Source organism: Ambystoma mexicanum, chromosome 3p, assembly GCF_040938575.1.
Source record: "Ambystoma mexicanum isolate Mex_15411 chromosome 3p, UKY_AmexF1_1, whole genome shotgun sequence".
In the NCBI taxonomy this organism is placed as follows: domain Eukaryota; kingdom Metazoa; phylum Chordata; class Amphibia; order Caudata; family Ambystomatidae; genus Ambystoma; species Ambystoma mexicanum.
The window spans coordinates 731248258-731273978 of record NC_090925.1 but is presented as its reverse complement, the minus strand read 5'-3'; the positions used below and the strand labels follow the sequence as shown (position 1 = coordinate 731273978).

The window sequence follows — 25721 nt, the reverse complement described above, 5'->3', positions numbered from 1 at the left end:
CTCAGAGCCTGCTGCCTCACATCTGGCCACCCATACCCCAGAACCTGCTGCATCGCATCTGGTCGCGTGTACCTCAGAGCCTGCTGCCTCGCATCTGGTCACCTGTACCTCAGAGCCTGCTGCCTCGCATCTAGTCACCTGTACCGCAGAGCCTGCTCCCTCGCATCTGGTCACCTCTACCTCAGAGCCTGTTGCCTCGCATCAGGTCACCTGTACCCCAGAGCCTGCTGCCTCGCATCTGGTCACCTGTATCCCAGAGCCTGCTGGCTCGCATCTGGTCACCTGTTCCTCAGAGCCTGCTGCCTCGCATCTGGTCACCTATAACTCAGAGCCTGCTGCCTCACATCTGGTCACCCATACCCCAGAGCCTGCTGCCTCGCATCTGGTTATCTGGTCACCTGTACCCCAGAGGCTGCTAGCTCGCATCTTATAACCTCTACCTCAGAGCCTGCTGCCTCACATCTGGTCACCCATACCCCAGAGCCTGCTGCCTCACATCTGTCACCCATACCCCAGAGCCTGCTGCCTCGCATCTGGTCACCTGTACCCCAGAGCCTGCTGCCTCGCATCTGGTCATCTGTACCCCAGAGCCTGCTGGCTCGCATCTGGTCATCTGTACCCCAGAGTCTGCTGCCTCGCATCTGGTCACCTGTACCCCAGAGCCTGCTGCCTCGCATCTGGTCACCTGTACCTCAGAGCCTGCTGCCTCGCATCTGGTCATCTCTACCTCAGAGCCTGCTGTCTCACATCTGGTCACCCATACCCCTGAACCCGCTGCCTCACATCTATGCCCCCATACTGCAGACCCTGCTCCCGCACCCTTAGCTACCCTGGGTCTGCAAGCCCGTGAATTTATCCATCTCGGGCCTGCTATCCCGCCCGCACCCACCCATCTGTTGATATTCTAGACCCTTCCTAGGCCATTTCGTGCCCTTACCTCTTGGCTTCTTGGCTGGTTTGGCCCCCTCGGTCTGTCACAAGGGCGGGTGTCAGTCTGAGGGCCTCTGTTGCTGAATATTGCCCGGCCCTTCTGTGATTACAGCCTCCTGCGATGCCTCTTGGTCTATAACACCCTGTCCTGCTATCTCTGTCGGTGAATGGCAGTGCTTACTGCCCTGTCCCTGTTGTTATAACCCCAGCACCTCCTACCTGCCCAGCCCCCAGCGGGCACTCCCTCCACGAAGGAGGGTGTGGCGCCTGGTGTCCCTGCTCTGCAAGGTCAATAGCGCCTGGCTGCTGGCATCGGGGTGAGATTCCTGCGTGGCTTCCTACGCGCTCCCAGTACTGGCATGTGCGTGCTAAGGGCACGGTGTTCACTCACATAGCGCCCAGGCGCGGTGCAGGAGCCAGCTTCGCAGCGCTCGCTCTACACTGAAAAAAAGTGGATGAATGAACAGGTACAATCAGTGCTCCTAGTGGTAATGAGGCACGATCTAGTGAGCCCCCCCCCCCTCCACCCCAGGGACGCGCTGAGGCACGCAACTGGCCTGGGCACCAATTAAAAAGTGGCCCACAGTTGCCAATGGCAATTCATTCCTTTCGTGATGCACAGTTTCAGCAAAACCCAAGGGGGCATTTTCTGGTGAAATATGTAGAACATTCCACTTTTGAAAGGTTATTGCAGTAATGATGGTGAACGGGGTGTGGGGGACTGCAACTTTTAGCCTGGGGGCAGGTTGTTTTCTGGCCTATAGTGTCATGGCCCCAACTTCCAGAACACGGAAAACTCAACACCAACCCCCCCCCCCACATTCTCAAGAATATATAGTAGACGGTATTATAGTATAAGATTCTAACATTTGTAAAGGTGTAAATTAATTTTTGCTACCAAAACAAATAAACAATTAAAAAAAAATATATATATATAGTAGACATTATTGACATTACTTTCCTTTTAGGCAGCAGCTTTTTTTTAGTTATATTTGTGGATTCTTAGAGATCCGGCCCCTGGACATTCTCCCAGTTACCAAACATAGCAACATTATTTCACTGGCATAATATAATCTGGTGAAATGGGAACGCCGGGATTTGAGCCCAGGTTTCAGTGTGCTACAACTTGTACTTTGACAACAGGCTTCATCTCCCCTATCCCATCCCATCTTTAGTTGCAGAACCATGTAATGAGGTGACCGAGGTGGGGACCTCATTTGTAGAGCAGAGCCATTGCTGAACCAGGGGGGCTGGGTTTGCTCTCACAGCCAGACAAGAGCTGGCATGGGAAAAGACCCATCCCTGCACCCTCTGTACCCACCCCCACCACATAAGACCCTCACTTGTCATCTTCCCTCCTCACCAGTATGCTCAACAGACATTGTTTCTATTATAATTATTTATAGAATATAAACACAGATGAGTGAGGCTGTAAGGAAAATGCTGCATAGTGATGAAAAGTGATTTGCTCAGGATCACATAATATGTGGAAGACAGAGATTCAAGCCCTACCTTCCTGTTTTTTTTTATTGTTTCCAATTTAGAAAGCAGGGGAGACTTCATCTTTTTTTATTCCATCTTCAATATTAGAAACAAAAAAAATACTTTCTACAAAGTTGTTATTCAAGGGATAAACTAGTATACTGTTGAATAAATCTGTTTTTCAAAGCACCAATGTATTTACAAGAAACAGACTACCGTGATTGTAATGAAAACTCACTATAATTATAGTTGTCCGTGCAATTGTGTGTACTTTCACAGCACCAAGTCGCATTTAAAGCAACCTGAAAAAATATAAGAAATGTAGTAATTGAAAAATACGTTCAAAAAGCACGCTCGTCCCACAGTCGGGTGCAGTGGCACGCAGGTGAGGCATAGCTCTCAGCAACAGTCAACCTGCTGACCTCCCATTCCATATGTGCACCTTCATTGCATTTTCCCTATTTCCTCACCCATCATCCTCCGGTGTCTTCAATACCCCCCGTTTCTTATAATTAACTTTCAGACCACTGTTCCCCTTTTGCTCCATCCTTTAACCCAATCCCTTCCCTTCCATTGCGCGCAGTTCCTTCCCTTGCCCAAATTGCCCAGTCAGCAATTCCTTGCCTCTCATGCCCTTTAATTGCATATCAAATCAAGCCCACCCCTTACCCTTCACCACCTTCTGTTGCCTTCGCTTACAGTTAGTCAGCAGAGCACCGTGATTTGCCGGTCAGCCTCTGAGAAACGTGACAAGAACCCTTTGTCGGCTTCTTGCTGGTAATTGTGGCTATGGTTCTGCAGTTGGACACTGCAGAACGAAAGACAGCCAGGGGACATGGCTGTTTTTGTGCTCCCAAGTTGCACACTCTTGGAAAGTCAGCTGCATATTTCAACACATGGAAGCAGGGAGAGCTGCAAAGGGAATACGCGCTGGACCGGTGATGGAGAGGGACCAAGAGGCGCATATTACGTTTATGTGTGTGTTGAAATAAGGTGGTGTGTGTTTCCATTTCTGTGACTGGAATAATGTATCTGTGTATTTGTGACAGTGTATTTTATAGGGAAAGTGTGACTTTGTATATAAATATTTGAATCTGGTGTTGATTTGCATGTGTGTTTTTGTTGATCACATAAGAGAAGGGTGTTCTGGACGAGACAATGAAAAATAATCACATACTCAGGGGTTCATTCAGAGTTGGGTGGTAACAGTGAAACCGTCAGTATTTGGCAAATACTGTTGATTTTACTGTCTACCCAAATCAGGGTATGATACAATACCACCAGTGGTATTCCATAGGAATTTTAGACAGATACAGGCCCCCAATTTTTACATTTTTTCTTTTTTACTGTACAGAACCAACTCCCAGGTGCTTCCCTTCAATAGAGTGAAAAGGCGTTCTACAACAGGCCTTATTTAGGGGGTAAGAAGTGAGCATCTCTGATTGCCTCCTCTCACCAACTTACTCACATAATGCATCAAAGGGCCACTACTGTACATCATCCATTTCTCCCTTCACATTAATGATGAAAAATGTACAAACATCCTTTTTACGTTACCACCAAATGAGGTGATATTTCTGAAATAGCACTGGAGGTATTCCAGGAAGACCACCTCTGCTGGTGGTACATTTTCGGCAGAGTGGCATTTCCGAAATCCCACCGGCAGAGCTCATAACTTTCTTCAGTGGTATTAAAAAATCCACCCAACTCTGCATGACCCCCTTAGTTTGTAGTCTTCTAATCATTAATACCTGCATATTACATCTTTCTATGTGTGTTTTTCAACTGTGTCCATAGGTAAGAACCCCAAACAGTCTAATAGCCATTTGTATAACCACTATATATGTAACATACATTCACCGGAACATAGGGATGCATTCATACAAAATCAAACCAAGGACATACACTAATAAGAGATGTACCCCTACTTCCTTGGCAAGTAGGAACCGTGATGAGCTGCTGTGGATTGTAACAGACCAATAATGTATGGAGAGCAGTGGTGCCAAGATTGCCATCCAGGGTGACAGAATCTGTTATTTAAATGCATTAATTGCCACTGGGTGGTATGGACATGCCCCTGCAGCCTAGATTCCTCTCCCTGGCCTACACTATAGAGGCCCACGTGTGGGGGCCACCCAGGCCCTCTAGAACATTGCTGGAATCAAGACAAATGTCTCACCCCATCCACATAGAATCTGAGCAGCACCCGGTTACTTTGTGGCAGGCTAGATCCCAGAGGATTTTGTCTTTTTCAATTACTGTAGTTTAGTTGTTGATATAAGATGTTTATTTATTGATATAAGACCCCCCCCCCCCCAACACAGTTCCAACCACAAGCGGACATCGCGGTGGCCAGGGCCGGCCCTAGGCTTTGCGGGGCCCTGGGTGGCAAAAGATGTGTGGGCCTGCCTAATTTGCATAAATAGCGACATCAGAGATATCACAGAATTAGTCTTTAGAACGCAACTGTATCATGGGACGTTAAATCAAAAACAAGATAGTAGACAAATATACTGTGGCGCCCAGTATATGAATTGCCACTATTAACATTTACCTATGTTGCAATATCAGGAGTGAGGCATTTTTTGAAGTAGCATACAGCTGAATACTTTGTACAGACTTCTAACTTCGGCAGATAATGCATAGTGTGATCAAAGTTACGGTAGCACTCACTTTGGGTAAGTGGCGAAGCCCGATTTGAGAGCCGTCTGCAACTCAGGAACTTGAAAACATCTCTTCCCAGATGTAATTGGTAGAAATACTGTTTGCAAAAGGTCTTTTGAAATGTTGGTTTAAAAACACTATCTGTGGACGGCATTGCAAAAATAAGGTGATTGTGTTTTGTCAACTCAAACGAACGTCGGTCTCTGCAGTAGTTTCACGATTGTTTTTATTTTTCTTGTGTGTATATTTGGGCATACTGTTCAAATGAGCAATATGCTTTTATTTCAGATGAGGATTATTTTGACTATCAAAAAAATAATAGAAAATAATAACTAAGTTTATCAAGTGCTGCTCAGTGCAAAAAGAGAAGGTTGCCTCATTAATGTACCCCCTGCGCCTTGATTGGAGGAGGAGCAGGACAAAACTGGACACCGGGTGTAGAATAGCAGGGGCTCCTATAGCAGAAAGTTACAAAGGCAACTGAGCAGGTTGGGAGACTGTTGCTGAGATGTTATACGTTTAGACTTTCCTGTAAATCATATGTCTTGTTTCCCATTCCTGCAGCAGCGGGTGCTGTAACATGTGGTGCTTTGAAATGGGGATGAGTAAAGCTCCCGCGCTTCACCCGTGTGGGAACTTTTGCCCCCATAGCCAATATCAAAAGCTGGCACCCAAGAATATATGCGGAGTAAGTGACCATATCTTAAAGTGAAAGATACAAATTTAGTTCACTTGACCTTTCTCCTTCAAAGAAAGTGCAACAGACAAAAGAGCATTGGCCTTTCGAAAAAAGTAATCAACAACAGAAAAATAACAATGGAGGGGAAATGTTTCATTAAATACGTTGGCCACGTGTAAAAGGTGTTCACTTTTGTAAAAGTTTCAGTAGGAGTGAATTCCCACTGCCACCTTAAATGTCCCTGGCCGGAACAATTTCTCACTACCACCTTAAATGCCCCTGGCAGGAACGATTTCCCACTGCCACCTTTAATGTCTGCGACTTTAAATATCCCTGGCAGGACACATTCACACTGCCAGCTTTAATGCCTCACAACACAACATCCGCTGCACCTTAACCTGCACCAGAGTACAATGACCACAGTGGCAGTCCACTCAAATAGCAGTCAGCAAATCACTGCCTGACCTTCAGGGGGCGCAGCGTCTGTTGAATAGCACCACTGTCAGCTTTTGACCTGCCTGACGTTAAAACGGCACACTTCCTTGTAATTGGCTGCCTGACCTTTAGATGGCGCGGTATATAAACGACAGCATAATGTCCGTCTTTGACCAGCCTGGTATTGAGGTGGCGCTGGTACACTGCGCACACACCACAGACAATGTGTCGGGACAGCTGCCCCTCCTCCACCACAACAAACAGTTTAAATTTGCGTACAGGCACAGCCCCCACAGTCTGCCTCTTCTCCGCCAGCCCAACAAGGCCGGCCCTGCGCTTCCCACCCGGCTGCAATCCCCTCACAGCAGGAATTGATCCACCTCAGCCCTTATATGGACCACGTCACCGGCCCGGCTCCTCGCACCAGCCTGACACGGGCTCTGGCCCCACCAGATGCCAAGAACAATGAACAGCTGCTCCAGATGCTGTTGGCACTGCTGACGACATCCCTCCCTCAGATCCTTAAGCGCTCTTCTCTGCTATTGGGGTCTTCCTCCTGCGCCACCTCCGTCGCCACTAATGTAGTACTGATGATGAAGAATAACCGCAGTTTATTGGGTAACAGAACACGTTTATTTATTGATAGAAGACCCCAACACAGGTCCAGCCACAAGCGGGCATCGCTGTGACCAATTGTCACTTCAGAATGGTTGCACACGATGGCATTCCAAAGTCGAAGGATTGGGCTGTCATTGCGTGCACACTACCAGATACAACAGTTGTATGTTCAATAACACTGTACAAAACTACTAGCCGCATATAATTAAAGTGGCCCACTCTGGCTAAAATGCTGGACCATTTTAACAAAAAAAAAAAACGGTCGCACGCTAGAATGTTGGGCATGCAATTCGGGCATTTCCTTATAGGCTGGTCCGAGCCTGGTCACGTCGAGGGCCTACGGGTGATGCCACTGCCGTGAGCCACCTCCACTTAGCCAGTGCTTAATTTGTAAGAAAATATTTTCTTGCATAGGGAGGGGCGGCTCCCTGTCTACTTTTGACACCACCCACTGTTGCTCCATACAGTGTCACACTCACGGCTGCTCCATACAGTGTCAACATATTTGGGCTTAAAGCTCTATCTCTCACTGGCTCGATGACGGTGAATTCAACATAACATATTAGTTGTGTCTTGAAATAAAATAAATATTTAAGAGTTTCTTTAAAACACATCATGATTTACATTTTGCTTCAATCCTATTGTTGTCAAGTGGAGCATGTTAACCAAAGGAAAAAAGAGCAAAAATGCTTTCCTCCTATGGTAAATTGATGGACGAATGCAGGGCTGTCACAAGGTGTGGTGAGGCCCCCTTATGATTGTTTGCACTGGGCCAGCGGCGGCACCGCTGCAAACAGGAGCCATGAGAAATATCCCCTTGAGTTTTTGTTTGGAGGAACCGAAATCTGATTTATTCCTACAACTGCGAAACAACTACAGCAAAGTTAGGTTTCTCTACTAAAGAAAGGTTTATGTCAGACTAATCTTTGTATCATATGCATAAATATGTATAGGATGGCATGCCCACGTGTGGTGCAAGGCGCCAGCATTAAGGTTGGTCCAGCCCCTGTATGTGTATTACAACACACATCATACAAAGTGACATGTACAGTGGAGGCTGGTGAGGGAGCCCAAACCAAACAAGGGGTGCTTGAGAGGGGTTCTCACTCCCCAGAAAATATTTGAAACATTGGGTTAAAATGGTGCATTTTACATCACTTTCTTTAAAAAATTGGGTAGAAAGCCATACAGTTTGCAATTGGTTTTGTATGGTAGCACATGGGAAAACCAATAGTTGCAAGTCACCAACCATGCACGGGAACATTTTCAAATGCATTTAATGCCGCCTTTGCCCAATACATATGCCAGTATAAAAATATGTTAATGCTGGCTGTTCCCATGCATGTTGATGCAGGCTGCACCAATATATGCCTTTATTACCCTATAAGGACTCCCAGATTCCCAGAATGTATATCTAGGCTGGCTGCACATCAGTGTTATTACTGGCTGGACTGGCCTGCATTCAATGTGGTCCAGATTAGCCATGTAGTAACATTTAAATTTGCTCTAACCTTGATGCATGGTCCTGTGCATCAGGGGTAAAGCAAAACAAGCATTTGCAATGGCAACAGTTCGGGCTCTCGTGTAGGCATGGGAAAGGTACTGCTGTATTGGAATTAACTGACCATCAATGGCAGCAGGTGCAAAATGGTTCAAGAACCTTCCCAACTAATAACAGTTCCTGGAAAATGCCTAATACTTGTGCACACGCCAAAACTGTTGTTTTTGCCAATGCTTGTTTTTAACAGGACTTCAGTAAAGGACATGCATGGTACTTTTAAATAAAGTGGCTGAAGATGGACCTGGTCAAGACATTTTTATTACACCAATGGTGTGTTTACGGCGCCCATTAAGTCATTCACTCCAAGTAGACTCTTGAGAAAACACTGGTAGGCACATTGAGTGTAACGTTTGACAGTAAGGCTTGATTAAAGCTAGCTCAATGTGCTGCCATGACGCAGTGTTTTTTTTTGGGGGCGGGGGGGTCAGGGACTGGGTGGGAATGCCATAGGTATTAGCATGGCCATAGGCAGTCAATGGGGGGTAGAGGGAGGTATCCAGACAACACCTACAAGCTTTGTGCCATTACACCTGTAGTCTAATGCATTAGTTTTGACTTATAGGTGGCGCACCTAGTAGTTAAAACTAAAAGGGATGTCATAGTCTATCACTTGGATTATTAATATTGAGGATGTTTATGTCTGCATTGTTGAGAGCTGCCTGCCTTAGGTTTAAAAAAGCATGGCCCTATAAGAAAAAAAACAAGTGTCTTGGCCTTAAAGGCATGGTCTAGTAAAATTTTTTATTGTCCCTGCGGGTCGGCCATGTTTTTTTAAGCCTAAGTGGCTCGATTTTAGAAAACTTTCCTATGGACCTTACCCGATTTTTCGTCCATTAAACGCACGCGAAAACAGGCACCAGGGAGCTGCCATTTTGTGATAATCCTATCACTTGCCACATCGCCCTGGCTGACCTGCTTCTGCGGCACTAAATCAAATCCCCCGCCCCTGAGCCTGACATTATCAAAACATTCATATTCCCCGCCTCTCTCCGTGACGTTACTGTGCTGCGTAGGCAAACGCGCCCAGTCGTCTTCTACGCGACTCCACACAGAACCTGGAAACCAACACAGACCATCTCACAACACAGCGCGCCACAATTCGGAATATGAAACTGTACTTTAAAATCAAACAGCAACACGGTACATTTGGTAAAGTACATTTATTTGACATTAAATGTTTAGAGAATATTCAGCAATTGCCATATGAACTCCGAAAGCCATTTATTTTCTTTTATCTGTATCCGCAAATAAGTTTATATTGAGTCACGCGCTGTTCCTTTATGGTACACAGGGTGTTGGTTTTCGTTAAAAGAAGCACTTTGGAAGCACGGTAAACCGCAATGCTGTTCCATCAACTAGGCACTAGTCCATCGTAAAGGTTGATATGTTGCTTCTAGCCACTAGTACAGCGTAAGGGCATGTGGGCCCTTGGCGATCGTCCCATAAAATTGTCAGTGTGCTCCAGTTGTTCACACAAAGCTGAAGGTGTCTGTTGAAAAAACCATCTGCCGGTGTCTCAAACCGATGACAGTAGCAGAACGGGATCAAATACCTGTTATGAAAACAAATAAATTATTTTATTTATTACGGCCGATCAGAACTATTTGCTTGCAAGGATAGTTCAATGGAGTATGTTCGGCTCTAAAATCAATGCGAAAAGTAACGAAATAAATCGAGGCCAACACACAATGAGAAACGACAGTTTGTCTACATGCATGTGGAATGATATGATATATGATATGGCATTTGTAACGCGCCTATACACAAGTGTTTCAAGGTGCGACGAGGCAGGGGGGGGGAACAAGGGCAGACAGACAACGGTCCTACTAAGCCAGGTGTCTTTCAGATCGCACAAGGGGAAGGGGAGAGGGGGGTAAAAGTGCTGTACATGGTTAGTAGAATACAAGATAAATAATAGGGCCAGCTGGTGGCAAGTGCAAGGTAAATGCCGGGAGAAGGGGCTGAAGGATACAGATAGAGTCCCGTAGTGCAGGTAGGCAGTGCAGGGAAAAGTGTCTGGGCCAAGGACCGAGATCGGTGAGACCTGTGGACCTGCATGCCCATGTGCCCACTACGAACACGTTTTTCTTGCTTTTCCTAGCTTCATTCATTAATTTATTCATGCATCCATTCATTAATTCTTCATTCCGGTATAAAAGCGTCTAAAGATTTACTCACATTATATTTGAAATTTCCATTGTGTCTCTGCGTAATGCAGTCTGTAAATCCGACCGTGCTCTTGACAACGATTTTTCGTATACTGAACTAAAATGAAACTCGGTCTAGTTTTTGAATTTTCTGCCTTATCTTCTCTTACGTTATTGCGCACTCCCTTCAAATGAAGTTCTTTCGGCATGGTCCCTGTCTCAAGGTAAAAAAACAATAGACCCTTATACTTCCAGTGCGACTTGTGGGCCTCTTCTGGGCGCAAGCTGAAAATCAAAGCCGCTGTCCTTTGCATTCTTTATTTGCAACATCCCGTAGTAAAGGCATCTGTGAGAACTTGAAGTTTAGAATCCCTCTATGTAGTGCGCCACAATGTGCAAATGCGAATTGGCTTCTCTCCCAAATGCCACGGCCCGCTTGGCGCGTTCTAAGGGCCCCAATTTTGTCCCCGTTGTCTGCGAGCTTTGCAGCCCCAAAGAATCATAACTATGGAGACATTTAATTTTTGGCGGAAGGTCAGGGAAAGTATAAAGTACCACAGGAGTTGAGTTAAAAGTGAGATTTATTGTTTGTTTTATTATTTGCAATACGCAAGCCTCCCCTCCGTTAACAGTGCGCAACAGTGCGCAGCATTTACATTTACATGAGATGAGACATGAGAAAAATATATACATACACATATATGAGGTGAATAGAGAGAATTCAAAGATGACACCCAGCTTGTTCGCCACCCATGATGGTGAAGGTAGGGGTTAGGGATACAGGTACACTGTACAATAACATTTATTTACAAAAAGACAATCGTATTGCAATTATTTAAACTGGGATTTGTACTTCACAACCAGCTGTGCTTCGGGTGGACATTGCACAGTTGCAATGTTCGGTGGCAATGGATCACTGCTCTGCACAGAAACGTCCAAAATTCCATATCTGTGCTTCTCTAACACAGCAACAATAAGGCCTTTCACAAAGTCGAACTGCATTTCATCATAGACTGGTTTGATCACCCATTGCTTACTTCGTTTTGAAAACACCTTAGTGTAGCGAGGCATCCTTACTTTACCCCTAGTCCTAGATTGTTCACGTCCGGCATTGCTGTTATGGGCCAAGACCGCTAGTAGAGTGCAATGTTTCATGCCCCGAAAGCTAAAATGCAAGCGCTTTGGCCTGTACTTAAGGCACATATTGTGGAACACCTCCAAATCTCCTGTGTGACAGAATTCTGTCAGTCCTCTCAAATCTCTTTATAGAGTTTTGTCGAAAACAATCTTCTCAATGGCTTTGTGTGTCGGTGAAGATGGAATCAACCACTTCTTCTTCCTTGCCTCCTCTGGGGACAAAGGGCCATGTTCACATTGGTGGAAATGTAGGTTTTCTGACCAGCGGTGAATGTTGGTACAGTAATGCATCAGTGACCGCCATTTTTCAAGTAGTATTTCCACTGACCCTTCACAAGTTTTTGAGCTCCACCAAAGATGATTGGTGATAGACTGGGACCACTGCAAAATACTTTCAAAACCTTTTTTTTTCCTGCAGCCGAGATTTTCTTACTGATTGATTTAGCAAGATGCCATACGTCAAATTGATGATTAATAAGCGGGAACTGCTCTTTCATTGTCTTGGCAATTGAAACGTGTCTGTCCGTGGCTATGAGGTCGATGTGCATTCCACTTGATTGTAGATATTCCACTGATTTTATAAATCCTAGTTTCTCCATGGCCACTGAGGATGTACATTGTGTTACCTGCACGACCACCAAACTCACAATTTTCTTACTATCCATGTCCTGAAAGTGGTAGGTGCAGTACTTGGCAGAAAATCCAGGGCTGTCGCACTGTCCATCGCCAGCTAGCCTGAAACGTTTCCCTTCGAATGTACTTGCTAGAGACAATTGTTCAATTTTCCAAGCATCACTAATGGCCGTAAACAGATAATCACGTTGGTATATGTAGTACAGCGATTTAGAAATGAAATGGAGTCCCACAAACTGAAAGAAAGCCTTTAACTTTCTAAAACTGGAGCCACTAAAAAGTGATGCAGCTGCACACAGTAGATTGCCTGCTGGCATTTTCCCCAGCATCGTTTGTGCAGACCATGAGAACCTATGATTTAATCGACAGGCGGCATTTATTTTGACGTTACTGCCTTTTATTTGACGAGTCACATTAATCAATGGCTTCCCACATACTTTCCCTCTAATGGAATGCACACATTTCAGCATGCTTATAATATCCATCAAACAACTGTCGAATACAATGTATTTGCTCTCTTTCATTAGACTGTCATCCTGCGTCAACGTTGTTTCGGCCTCTGACGTTGCGGAGATTTCAACACATTGGAAAGTAATGTCGCTGCTATCAAGTTCTGATGCGTCTATGGATGCTGCGGCTGGTTCATTCTCTGTCATTTCAACATATGCTACTTCAACATTGATGGGAGAACACAACAATGTTGACATGTTTTTGGGTGGTAATTTTTTGGCGGGTGTAGATTGTGTGAATTGATCTGCAACTACTTCTGAGCTATCTTCAATACATTCAATATCATCTTCTTGTGGTGGTGCGGTCGCACTGTAGCAATGGTCCAATGCAACTTTGCTGTATTCTCCAAACACAGTTAATTCATGTTCTGGCCATTGGACATGAGCATCTCGAGCCTGAACACGCCTCGCCTCAATTAATAGTTCCTCCATAGTGTACATGGTCTGGCAAGCAACATCTCTCATTCGCTTCACTGTCTGTGTATGTATACTTCTGACACCCACGGGTAACTAGAGGAGAGATTGGAAAAGGGATGTTCAGTTTAAACACAAGATAAAGTGTAGTCCAATTGACTGGAAAAAAACATAAAATAGTCCCCAGCACAAACATTTTTTTAAAGTTATGAACTGTTTGTAACTAACCTTTTTTTTGTTTTTTTTTTTTCTTTGCAACTTTTTTGACTCGACCTTCAACATCTGCACGCTGTAGCTCCGATTCGTTTCCGCATGTCCTCCCTTCCTCTTGCGCTGCAACGACTACATTTTCTGTATACGCATAGACTGCACGGAATGAGGCTCCATCGTCTCCCTGAAACATAGTACTTTCATTACTATGTATCAAAATATTGTTAGCATAAAACACACATGAGGACGAATACACAGGTACATTTCAATAGCCAAACACGATTTAAACATTGTGTGCAACAATCAAACGACAAGTATTCGACCTGTGATGCTCTATTTCGATGGAACTGTCAGTATCCATACCTCTGGCTCTGCATGGACTGCCATTAATTGGTTGTATTGGAGAGGAGGCATCAGCATCTCCCTGAAACACAGTACTTGCATTAGTATGGTTTTCAATATTGGAAACAACACACACTTGGGGTCGACAGCACAGGTACATATAAAGAGATAACCACAAATGATACATTGTCTAAAACAATCAAGGAAAATATAAATATGCAGATTTCATCGTCTTATTTCTCCGATTCCTTTACATCTGCATCATCAAAATGGGATGTTGTGATTGTAGTGGAAGCTCCGTCGTCTCCCTGAATCACAGTACTTGCATTAGTATGGTTTTCAATATTGGAAACATAACACACACTTGGGGTCGAACGCACAGGTACATATAAAGAGATAACCACAAATGATGCATTGTGTAAAAGAATCAAGGAAAATCTAAATATGATCACATTTCATCGACTTATTTCTCCGATTTATTTGCATCTGCATCATCTAAATGGGATGTTGTGATTGTAGTGGAAGCTCCGTCGTCTCCCTGAAACACAGCACTTGCGTTAATAGGGAAGAAAGTATAGCAAATGGAATCACGTTATATGATCACGCATGATGGAGCTGTCAGTATCCATACCTCGTGCTGCTGAAGAATATCTATGGATGTTGCAAATGTAGTGCGGACTTCCGAAAGCTGTTGCGCCGATTCGTATACGCATGGTCCCGCTTCCACTTCCCCTGGAATTACTTGAATGTCAGGTTCCGCATCAAGTGCATGGGTTGACGCTCCCTCACTAATGCAAGTACTATGTTTCAGGCAGTGGATGATTACAATAGTGAAAACATAACACACACCTGGGGTCGACAGCACAGGTACATATCAACGGCTAACCACGAATGAAACATTGTGTAGAACAATCAAACAACAAGAATTCCAGCTCTGATGATGACGCTCGATGGAGCTGTCAGTATCCATACCTCCTGCTGGTGAAGAACATCTAGAAATGTTGTAGATGTGGCGGACGCTTCAGCATCTCCCTGAAAGACAGTACTTGCATTAGTATGGATAACACTAATTATAACTGAAAACACCAGTGGACGATAACTAAGGTGTATATCAATTGGAAAGCACTAACCAAACATTCGGTAAAATAATTACACAATAGAATAAAACTATTACTTGACATGCATAAAACAAGTCTGTAGCGGATTAGCCTAGTAAGATTACCTGATACGCGCTAGAAGTGGTTGATAACTGCGACCACGTCAAGGATGTAGAATGTTCTTGCTTCAGATTCAAGGGATAGTCAAGAAGATGTAAAGGTAAATTAATGATTGATAATGAAATGCCAATATTAAAAATAGCCATGTAAGGCGACAGAATACTTGAAAAATGCTCAATACAGCACAGTTCCCGGTTCCCATATATATACATTTCGTTTGTGGGTTATGAAATCGAAAAAGAATATGTTGATAAATGTCATTATTCAAAAAGCTATACACTCATATCAATATCGAAATTATTACAAGGGATAGAACACCTACAATATCAATTAATCCATTCGGCTACCTACACACTATCGCAAGCCCTAAAGCTAAATCCGGACACTTGACTCACCGGTGGCGGAATGTGGACGAATAGAGTGGGAATAGCGTTTGAGCAATTTCCGTGTCGTTCGCCGTTTATTCTTCTTTGTTACCCAAGATGTTGTGTACATGTCCAAGGAAAAGTGCCGGCTGCAGATGCGGTATCGATCACCCCTCTTGTCCTGTAAGACTTGTTGGACTCTACTTTCCAGCTCATCCAGTGGATATCCGCAATGTCTGACCCATTCTCTTATTCGATCAACAGTTTTCGGGAATACATGCATTGTAGGGCCTTCAGATTTCGCATGGGTCTTCAAAGGGCAACCGCTAATCGAACAGGCAGACATTGTTGATAAATCTGAAAAGTAAATATCGACATTATTATACAATCTTCATGAATAAAGATTTGATACAAAAGCAAATGAATCATACAATGATCAATTCAAGGTTTGTTTTGGTCGCAGGAACTATACCAGTTCATTATGTGCGGCTTAGTATTTGCATAAGTTGCAGGAATGTATAAATGTTGTGACTAAAATCTGAACATGTGACTCGTCCCTTGGATGTTCTGTCTTGCACGAGAAGGAAACATGCTTACATTATAGACTGGACCCCCGAAGGATGCAATTCGATCACAATAGACAGATGAAAATAAATAGATCTATTGATAGCATAGCAATGGAAACTCCAGTCAATAGCAATGAGACCAATGAACATAGCACCATTGTGTACTCTACTCGCAAATAGATAGAAATTTAAAAATCTGCGAAATATGACTAGGAAACATGGCCTTACCTTGACCAACAAACAGTTGGATTCAGCAAGCAGAGCAGTATGTTGCAGGAAAATAGGTGGGTGGCCACAGGTAGCACACTGATGGGTTTGCTCTAAGCGGTCACAGAAGTTCACGGATAGCACAACGATGAGCAGATTAGCCTAGATCTCAGTGGTTGCCAGGTAGCACGTTCAGGAGTTGACTTGCAAAGCACAGAGATGTTCTCATGAGACATATCAAGTGGTTTATAAAGTATTAGAAACAGGGGTGTGTTTGTGAATGAATGACGTATGTATGTCGTGGTCTTAGGGGGGCGGCCTGCTTGAAGAGGAGGCCTGGCTGGAGACACGGGGTCTGAGGAGGCCATGTGAGCGATGGCCCCTGGGCGTGGGATACCTTTTGAAGTGTACATGCTGTTTGGCACCTTGGCCGTTTGCGCCCGTGACAGCCCCCCATGCCAGCGCTCATCCCCGGGTGCGAACTGCCTTTGATAGAGGGGGTGGGATGGATGGGCCTGGTGCGTGCAGATAAGGCACAGGAAGACTGCTGAATGGAGACACACTTATGTGAATTGCAGGGGGGCGGCCTGCTTCAAGGGGAGGCCTGGCTGGAGACACGGGGTCTGAGGAGGCCATGTGACCGATGGCCCCTGGGCGTGGGATACCTTTTGAAGTGTACATGCTGTTTGGCACCTTGGCCGTTTGCGCCCGTGACATCCCCCCATGTTAGCGCTCATCCCCGGGTGCGAACCGCCTTTGATAGAGGGGGTGGGATGGATGGGCCTGGGGCGTGCAGATAAGGCACAGGAAGACTGCTGAATGGAGACACACATTTGGATTGCAGGGGGGCGGCCTGCTTCAAGGGGAGGCCTGGCTGGAGACACGGGGTCTGAGGAGGCCATGTGACCGATGGCCCCTTGGCATGGGATACCTTTTGAAGTGTACATGTAGTTTGGCACCTTGGCCTTTCGCGCCCCTGACAGCGTGCATCCACTGGCGCGAACCGCCTTTGATAGAGGGTGGGTGGGATGGAGGGGCCTGGGGCGTGCAGATAAGGCACAGGAAGACTGCTGAATGGAGACACACTTATGTGAATTGCAGGGGGCGGCCTGCTTCAAGGGGAGGCCTGGCTGGAGACACGGGGTCTGAGGAGGCCATGTGACCGATGGCCCCTTGGCGTGGGATACCTTTTGAAGTGTACATGTAGTTTGGCACCTTGGCTTTTCGCGCCCCTGACAGCGCGCATCCACTGGCGCGAACCGCCTTTGATAGAGGGTGGGTGGGATGGAGGGGCCTGGGGCGTGCAGATAAGGCACAGGAAGACTGCTGAATGGAGACACACTTATGTGGATTGCAGGGGGGCGGCCTGCTTCGAGGGGAGGCCTGGCTGGAGACACAGGGTCTGAGGAGGCCATGTGACCGATGGCCCCTTGGCGTGGGATACCTTTTGAAGTGTACATGTTGTTTGGCACCTTGGCCGTTCCCGCCCCAGACAGCCCCACATGCCAGCGCTCATCCACGGGTGCGAACTGCCTTTGATAGTTTATCGTTGCTTATCAATAACAAATGCCACATACCGGAGATTCTTGTGAGCACAGACCCACACTTCAACCGGTGTATTATAGTGGTCAAGACCCTTAACCCGAGGCCTGTATAATCCAATGGTAATTGTTAATATAGATATATGTGTGACTTTTATAGAGACATAACCTACTGAAAGACTTTGAACAAGTGTTATTTAGTGCATGCATTATCGAGAATATTTTATGTTAGCTTAGATAGATAGTGACCACCCTGCTCCACAGCGACCAGACCTTCACCCATTCGGAGCACAGATGTCTGACGTCCATCCTTGAATGGAGACACACTTGATTCATTTAAAAAATCGAAACAGCCGTTGTTAAAATATATGTGGTGTTTTATTTTGTATCTTATTTTCATGACACAAAAATACAAGACTTTAAAGATTATACAGGTCAGGTTGCAGCACAGCGAGAGAAAATCCCCTGTACTGACCGCTGTCACTCGGGAACTTTTCTCTTATGGCACGAACGGCACAGGCGGGTATCACTCTTCGAACACGATGTCCAAGCCTCCCGTGGAGCCTCCATGTAAAGGAACGATAGGCCACCAGCCTGTACCACCTGTGAAAAGGAATGAAACAAACGTTTGTTGTCAATGACAATTCTTGTAACTAATGGCATTCTGCACGGACAAATGCTATCTAGACAATGCACACTATTGAACGACTTTCATGCGTTACTATGATATGAATATATAATTTTGGATATAGTAGAAGAACATGAAATAGGAGTGGCATGACAAGCAGAGTATACTTACTCGGATTACGAGGACGAACAGTTGCGCGAAGTTCGTGCATAAGAACCATCATTATTCTCAACCCGGCCCGTGTGAGGCAGGCTGCCCTGAAGTCTGGCAGCTGAGTGATGCATTGCGGTCGTGGCTCGCCTTCCGAAATGTAGGCCAGGCATCCCGAGTTTTCTCGGCAGCAGCAGTTCTCGTCCTCGGTTGGCATTAGCTCGCACCGATTGCATGTGCACCAGGTGGAGACGCCGTCCATGTGACTAGGCCCAGGCTCTTCATCTGTTGAATCGTCCTCCCAACTGCCGTCCTAATCCCCATCGTTTTCGCGTGCTTCCCTTTCCAGTAGTTCCTCCTCGGTATACTCGGGCTCGTACATGTAGGGCATTATTGTAGCCATTGTGTGGTAAACAAAGTAAAATAATTTACAGAGATGGTACAGGTGTTCACACGGGCTACAAGCGGCGAAGGTAGCTGACCAGAGCACAGAAACGAGTCACAGAATACTCAAAGTAACACAGAGAGAGGAATGGAATCGAAAATCTGCTGCTGTGTGTTGGAAAACGGTCTGTTTATACTTATTGAGGAAAGAGACGTCCTGTCATTTCCATGGCGACACGTCATTAGCTGAGGCGCAGCGATTGTTGACACAAGACGTGCTTTGGCGTTGGGAAATGGGTGGTACGAGTCTGCTGATGACAGGCTCAGGGGCGGGGAATTTGATTTAGTGCTGCAGAAGCAGGTCAGCCAGGGTGATGCGGCAAGTGATAGGATTATCACAAAATGGCAGCTCCCTGGTGCCTGTTTTCACGTGCGTTTAATGGACGAAAACGTGGGTAAGGTCCATAGGAAAGTTTTCTAAAATCGAGCCACTTAGGCTTAAAAAAACATGGCCGACCCGTAGGGACAATAAAAAATTTTACTAGACCATGCCTTTAAAGTCAAAAGCACTTTGCAGTCTGAACTTACATTTGTACTGTTCATGTGGGTATTTTAAGTCAGATTTATGCAGCTGTGTTAGCTAAACAAAAAAAGTACAGCTATGTGGAAGTGTCACACATGAGCATAGGCTGTTGCGACAGGACATGTTCAAGGCGGGCTTAATAACTAACCCTGTGGTGCCCTTGCAGTGTTTTCATTTCATCAAAACAAAACTTGCTGCTGGTTGTAGTGGATACTCTTACTCACTTTTATTTTTGTCAGAATAAACACAATCGGACTGGTCGGGCGGAAGGAGGATTTAGGGTCAACAATCACTGTTCCCAAACTTTGCAGCTGGAAATACTGGGACCGCGAGATCCTCACACAACAACCTTGATGAGGCTGAAGACATTTCTGTGCTTCCCCTCGTGATCGCCCTGGACGAATGTAGGCAAAGTCATTACTGAACTGATGTGTTGCCTGTCATAGACTGCAGCAAGATCGTCTTGCATAGGTTGGCCCTCAAGATTGGTTCTCCTGTTCAATATGGGACTTTTCACTGACTTTGCCACTATGTTGGGGCTGTTGGATGTCCTGTTGTTGTCAAGCCACCCTGCTAGTTATTACACGAGAGAATTTGCAGCAATGTCATGGAGGCTGAGTGGAGCAGCGTGTGATATCATATGATTGGTTATTTATAACGCGCTTAATACCCATAGGTTTCTAAGCGCGGACCCGGGGATCGAACAAGTGTTGCTCAAGCACGTTGCCCCTGAGCTATCCTCCTGAGACAAGGGACATGGCCAGCATCACTGCCCAGGATTGTTACCTTGCATCTCACTGTTTGTCATGAAAATTGATAAATAGTCCTACCCTGTCAACCTCCATCATCCGGTTTGTGAATACCAATGAGCCAGCTCGGGATGCAGAGACCATGGCCAGTGCACACTGTTGTTGATTGTTATAGCACTATGACTGACGGTTAAAATAATAAAGTTGCCAAAACACCACATCATAATCAAGCTGGGCTTAAAAATAAGTTCCAGTGCTCAGAAATAAGTGCCGGGGCTGAGCCCTGGCAAGCCCCTTGCAAATTAAGTACTGCACTAGAAATTGAGATTTGCTGTGTGCACAGCTCTGCCCTCTCCCTCCCATCACGGCTTGAACGAGGCTAGATTCTGATATGAACAAGCTCTCGAGTGGCGGCGCCATTTGCCCGGGCCTTGGTAATCCCCTCGAAGCGCCGCACACCTGTGCACAGCCCTTTGAAGACACCCGTGACGTCTTCCATTTTGCTGCCATCTTCCCATTTCTATGTTTTCAGATTTCCTGCCTTTTGATAAGTTTACAGGTTGGAATGCGTTTAGGCACACTTAGGTCCTTATCTTTTTCTGAGGTGAATAAACTCAGTACAACGGAGGCTTCTCACACTTTAAAAGGGAAATATAATCCTATTTGGCAGCCAAGGGTCCTCGGTAGCAAAGCACGCAAGGATGTAAACAAATGCCCGTCGCTACATAAAATGGCTTCCTACGTGGCCCCTCACTTGGCCTATGTTGCTGCCAATGAAGGAAACACATAGTTAGTGTTGGGCGGTTAAACAAGTTAAAGTGTTGGACAAACAACTCCAGGAGCGGGTATGTAAATATTGTAGAGCTCCGGAAATTACCTCGACCCCTGACATTGATTGTTTTTGTTGAAAGTAAAGCGCTCAGTGGAGCCAGGGCCGGATGTATGTGACATTCTAGTAAAAAATTAAACCTAAAAACATTTTGGATGCCATTTTTAAAGGGGAGGACTTCAAGTTTTTAAAGAATTGACAACTAGCGTTAGTTAATTCGTACAGGAATAGCAAGGGAAGATTATTTGCTTGTCCTTGACGGTATGGATTTTAAGATCGTATATTCTGGAGTAAACAGAATGTTTCTTTTTGCTGTAATTGATCAGTGATTTTATAGTGTATACGGTTTTGTAAACCCTTATAAAAAAGAAACGGATGGCTACTAAATTGGGCAATAAAAACACCGAACTCAGCGCTTTAAAAGCAGAAATATGAGCTAGGAGGCACTATACGCTTCGCGTTTTCATAGATTCTTTTTTGGGCATAGATGTATATGGTGATTAACCATGGCCCAAAGTGGCAAGGTACACCGCTGGGATGGACAGCTCTTGGTATGAAACGTTCAATGACGTCACAACACCCATCAGCACACAGAAGTGTCCTTTTGCACTTTGGGGGTGAACTTAAGTACAGCAGGAGGGCATGCAAGTGCAGGACCAGTGAGGGCCTGCACCCATCAGGGTGGCAAGGCAAAGAGTGAGGTGTAAAAGTGGATAAGGGGGAAACTGCCTGGCTGTGGCTCTCTCAGTCTAAAGTGCTACCCATGCGAGTCCACATTTTTTGAAAGGGCCCTCTTTATTTTTTCTGACATTCATTTCAACACCCCTCTCCCACTTACAGCCAACACCAAGTAGGGGGTAAATCCATCAGGCCAGCCCTATGCCTGGGCGCGCAGATTGCCGCCATTCCTTAGTCTCCAGGATCCCTTCTTCTTTCTTATGGAAACTTTGGTTTTAGGATTACGTATCTTCTTTTTATGCCTACCGCGAATTAAATGGATAAGCACGCCACACACACGAGCACATATTTTGAGCCCATTGTTTTTACCCATGAAAGACTAGTCATCACTGTTAAGTTAAAAAAAAAAGAATACTTTGAAGTAGGCCCCGAATTGGGGACTTTGAAATGCTAATGTCCCATTCTAGTCAGCTGTGCGGTGACAGAGGGGCTGTTGTTCCCGCGCTCCCCATTTCCCTTGTGTACTGCAGGTTGGTTGCAGTCAAAGAGCCAATTAGGCTAACTTAAGAGAAACAAAGAGACGGGAGATGCGGACGTGTTTGTGAATCCCCAGACTCACAATCTTGGAGAGCAGGGTTGAGGCGTGGCAGACCCATGACCGACTAAGCTCCCATTGTTCAATGTAAAAACACGTGTCATGTTATGCAGGTATTTACTTTAGGGTAGAACCAGAATGAGGGCTTTGAAATGTCAATGGCCAATCACACTGACCTGACATTGAGAGGGGCTGTTCCCTCTCCCCATTGCAAGTTCATGTCCCTGCAACCTTGTAATAAAAGAAAGGGCAATTCTGCTCCTTAGAAGAAACAAAGAAGCAGGACACAATGTGACCCAGGCCCTGTGAAGCCGCATTGTCACACTACGTTATCATAAAAACTTTAATGGGCGCTGACTTGGATCAAACAAAATGAGGGAAATCACAGAGGCAGGCTTCCACACTCGGGGTGTACACACCTCGCACCATAGTAATGCCACCAAAGGGGAGTGGGTATAGGAGCAAGCTACAATTATACCTACATCCCATTTGGGGTGCTGTTGGGGAGGGAAGTTGCACCTCTGTGATCAGGCGTTGGCTGCTATGCCAGGGAAGCCCAGGGTATTCTCAAGCCATTGCTGGCACTGTTTTAATATCAGAAACCGTTTTTTAGTTTGCGCTATTAATTATTGCTTGCGACACCTATATGCCGAAACTATTGCATTAGAGTACAGGTATGGGAAAATGGCATATGAGGAGGGACACACAGCTTGTTGCTGCTCTTTGGTTATTTGCCATGCTAATTCACCCAGTTATATTTTTTTATTTTTTATTTTATTGTGCATTTGTTAGGTGCTTATACAACTGAATAGTGTTTCAAAGCACCACAAGGCTAAATGGGAAGGGAAGAGGGCAAAATAACAATGGCAAAAACAGTAAAATACAATAATGGTCCTACTAGGCCTTGTGGCATTCGGACGAGCAAGTACAGTGAGGAGAAAGAGGGGGTGGCAGACGAAATGGCAAGTGCTGGTGGAGGGAAACGCTAAGGGGAGCCAAGGAAGAGAACCTCAGGCTAAGTGCTACTGCAGGCGGCTCCCAAAGGCAGGATTTGATATGATAGGTTATTTATATTACAAGCTTAATACGCAGAGGTTTCTAAGCGTGGACCCGGTGATAAAACCTGTGCTGCTCCGTGTCGTTTTGCGTCAAAGGCGAGCATGTTGCCCCTGAGCTATCCTCCCAAGATGATGAAGAGCTGCCTTGCAGGGGCCCACAAGGGTAGTGCAGTGGGGGTTGAGGGTTAGGCGGGGGGTGCTGGTATCGACTGGGGAGAAGGGCCCTACTCCTATTTGATTCATGAGGATCAGGCCACCAGTCACAACGGCAGTGGGGTGATTAGCTGGGAAGGGTCAGAGATAGAGAGCAGCAGAGTTTTTTTTGCAGTTTCCGGAACTTTACAAAGTCTGGCTCAAGTCTGAGAGGGGCATGGAGGCTGTTCCAAAGGGAGGCGCCACCTGAGGAGGGAGACCTGCCCCCCACTGTGCTTGGAGAAGCGTTTGACAGTCAAATAGTTGGAGTTAGAGGAGTGTAGGGCTCTAGAAGGGAAGTATTTAGGGAGGGAAAGTTGGAGATAGCGTGGTCCGAGGCCCCAGGTGGCCTTGTGGATGATGCAGTTGGTCTTGCCCCTCACCGGCCAAAACATCTCCTCATGGGAATTCTTTGAGTTGCTTTAATCAAGCCTTACCATCAAACTTTCCACTCAAAGTGCCTACCATTGTTTTTTCAAAGCAGTCTTCTGAGAGTTAATGGGGGTCAATACAACTTTGCCGGTATCCCGCAGGTAATTCCGGAAGGATACCAAAAAACTGACCTACCGTTTCTGCCGCCTGCTATTGCTGGCGGCGGAACGGGTGGTAAATCCCCATTTCGTCCAAGGAGGGGATTGCCGGTATTTCTGACACTAGTAATACCGATAATGGAAATACTGGCTGTTTTTTCCTGTGGGGCTCTGATTTACCTCCAGCTCTTTGCTGGAGGTATATCAGTGACCCTCACCGGCAAACCTGTAGTTTGTTGTTCTGCGAAAAGTGCTGGTCACAGAATTACCGGCACTTTTACCAGCATTTTTTCCAAACTGGCAAACTTATAATGACCCCCCAATTACTTAATTGGAGTTATAAACCCTGCTACTGGTGTAATTAAAATGTGTTAACCAGGTCTGCCTTCATCCACTCAATTTATACCCTGCATGTCCTTCACTGAAGTCCTGCTAAAAACAAGCTTTGGGAAAGCAAACAATTTTGGCCTCTGTATATGTATTAGGCATTTTTCAGGCACTGCCGTCACATGCAAAGGTACTTGAACCATTTTGCACCTGCTGCCATCAATTGAGAAGTAATACCAATACGGCTGTACCGGACAAATGCCTTTCTAATGCCTACACAAAAGCCCAAACTGTTGACATTGCCAATGCTTGTTTTTTTTAAAGGGATTTACAACACAAATGACGCTTGGCATTTGTTTTCGTTGTTTTTATTTCTTTGTTATATCTTTTTGTGAAATTAATGTTAATAAAACAGGCATTACACCAAATGTCAGTGGTAGTTAAAATGTGCAAACTACCACTAAGCCACACTGTCGTGTCTATATTTGGTTGTTAAAGGAACACATACACATTTGAGGAGGCTCAGGCAGGGGCTCACTGTTTCCCCTAAAGGTAGGGGAGGCATCATACTTCGTCACACCACTGGACAATTAGCTCCATTCAACACTTGGCCCTAGTGAAACAGAGGTCACATGGTGAGCAGTGTGCTCACGCAAACGAAAATAAAGTTCCCTAAGATAGGGGAATTCCCGTCCCCTGTACACTATCCTAGGCCGAAGTAATTCAGCCAAACATTCGATTAATTTGTGGATGAATTCTTCTACAGTCTGCCATTTTTTTTGACAAATTACAATTAAGGTATGTGTCACAGAGGTAATTAGGTATATAAAAAAGTCTTTATTGAAGTTTCGCAACGCGTTTCGAGAATAATCTGTCTTCATCAGGGGTAATATTTCTAAAAAAAAATAAAAACATCCAAAAAATTCCGTAAGTATAAACTCATTACTTTCAGATCAGTAGTTTCATAATTAGGGAGTCATGTAAGATAATTATGGGTTCCACTCATACTGCCTTAGAGATTGGATGTAGGATCAACACATAACATGGAATAATTTCATCACTTGATTGCCATGGAGAGTTGTTACACTTTTGCTACATGCCTATATACGATAAGGTAAGGATCATTCTATCCAAAAAATGTAAGGATCTAATTCTATCCTAGCTAGACAATTCTAGTGGAATTCAAGGCGACAAGAATCAATGGATATGTTGAAATATAGCAGAACTATTCTCTATTTCTAAAAACACCATGTATCTACTACACAAAATTCATACCTTAGCATTCCATAATGCTTCTTATGTGAATGTATAAATGTCATCCATGTTGATTGCTTCTTAGGTTCCTGAGAGACAGAGAATTC

At 45.2% G+C, this 25721-nt stretch overlaps 1 protein-coding gene across 2 annotated transcripts in view; it reads right to left on the bottom strand.

Moving 5' to 3' along the window:
- The window catches only part of LOC138580779 (carbonic anhydrase 4-like), a 165648-nt gene extending 164532 nt beyond the window's left edge, over positions 1-1116 (bottom strand). For both annotated transcript variants that reach the window (XM_069651593.1, XM_069651594.1), the window contains exon 1: positions 938-1116. The gene's annotated coding sequence lies outside the window, so the exon portion shown is untranslated. The remainder of the gene's footprint in view (positions 1-937) is intronic.
- Positions 1117-25721: the final 24605 nt, after the last annotated feature.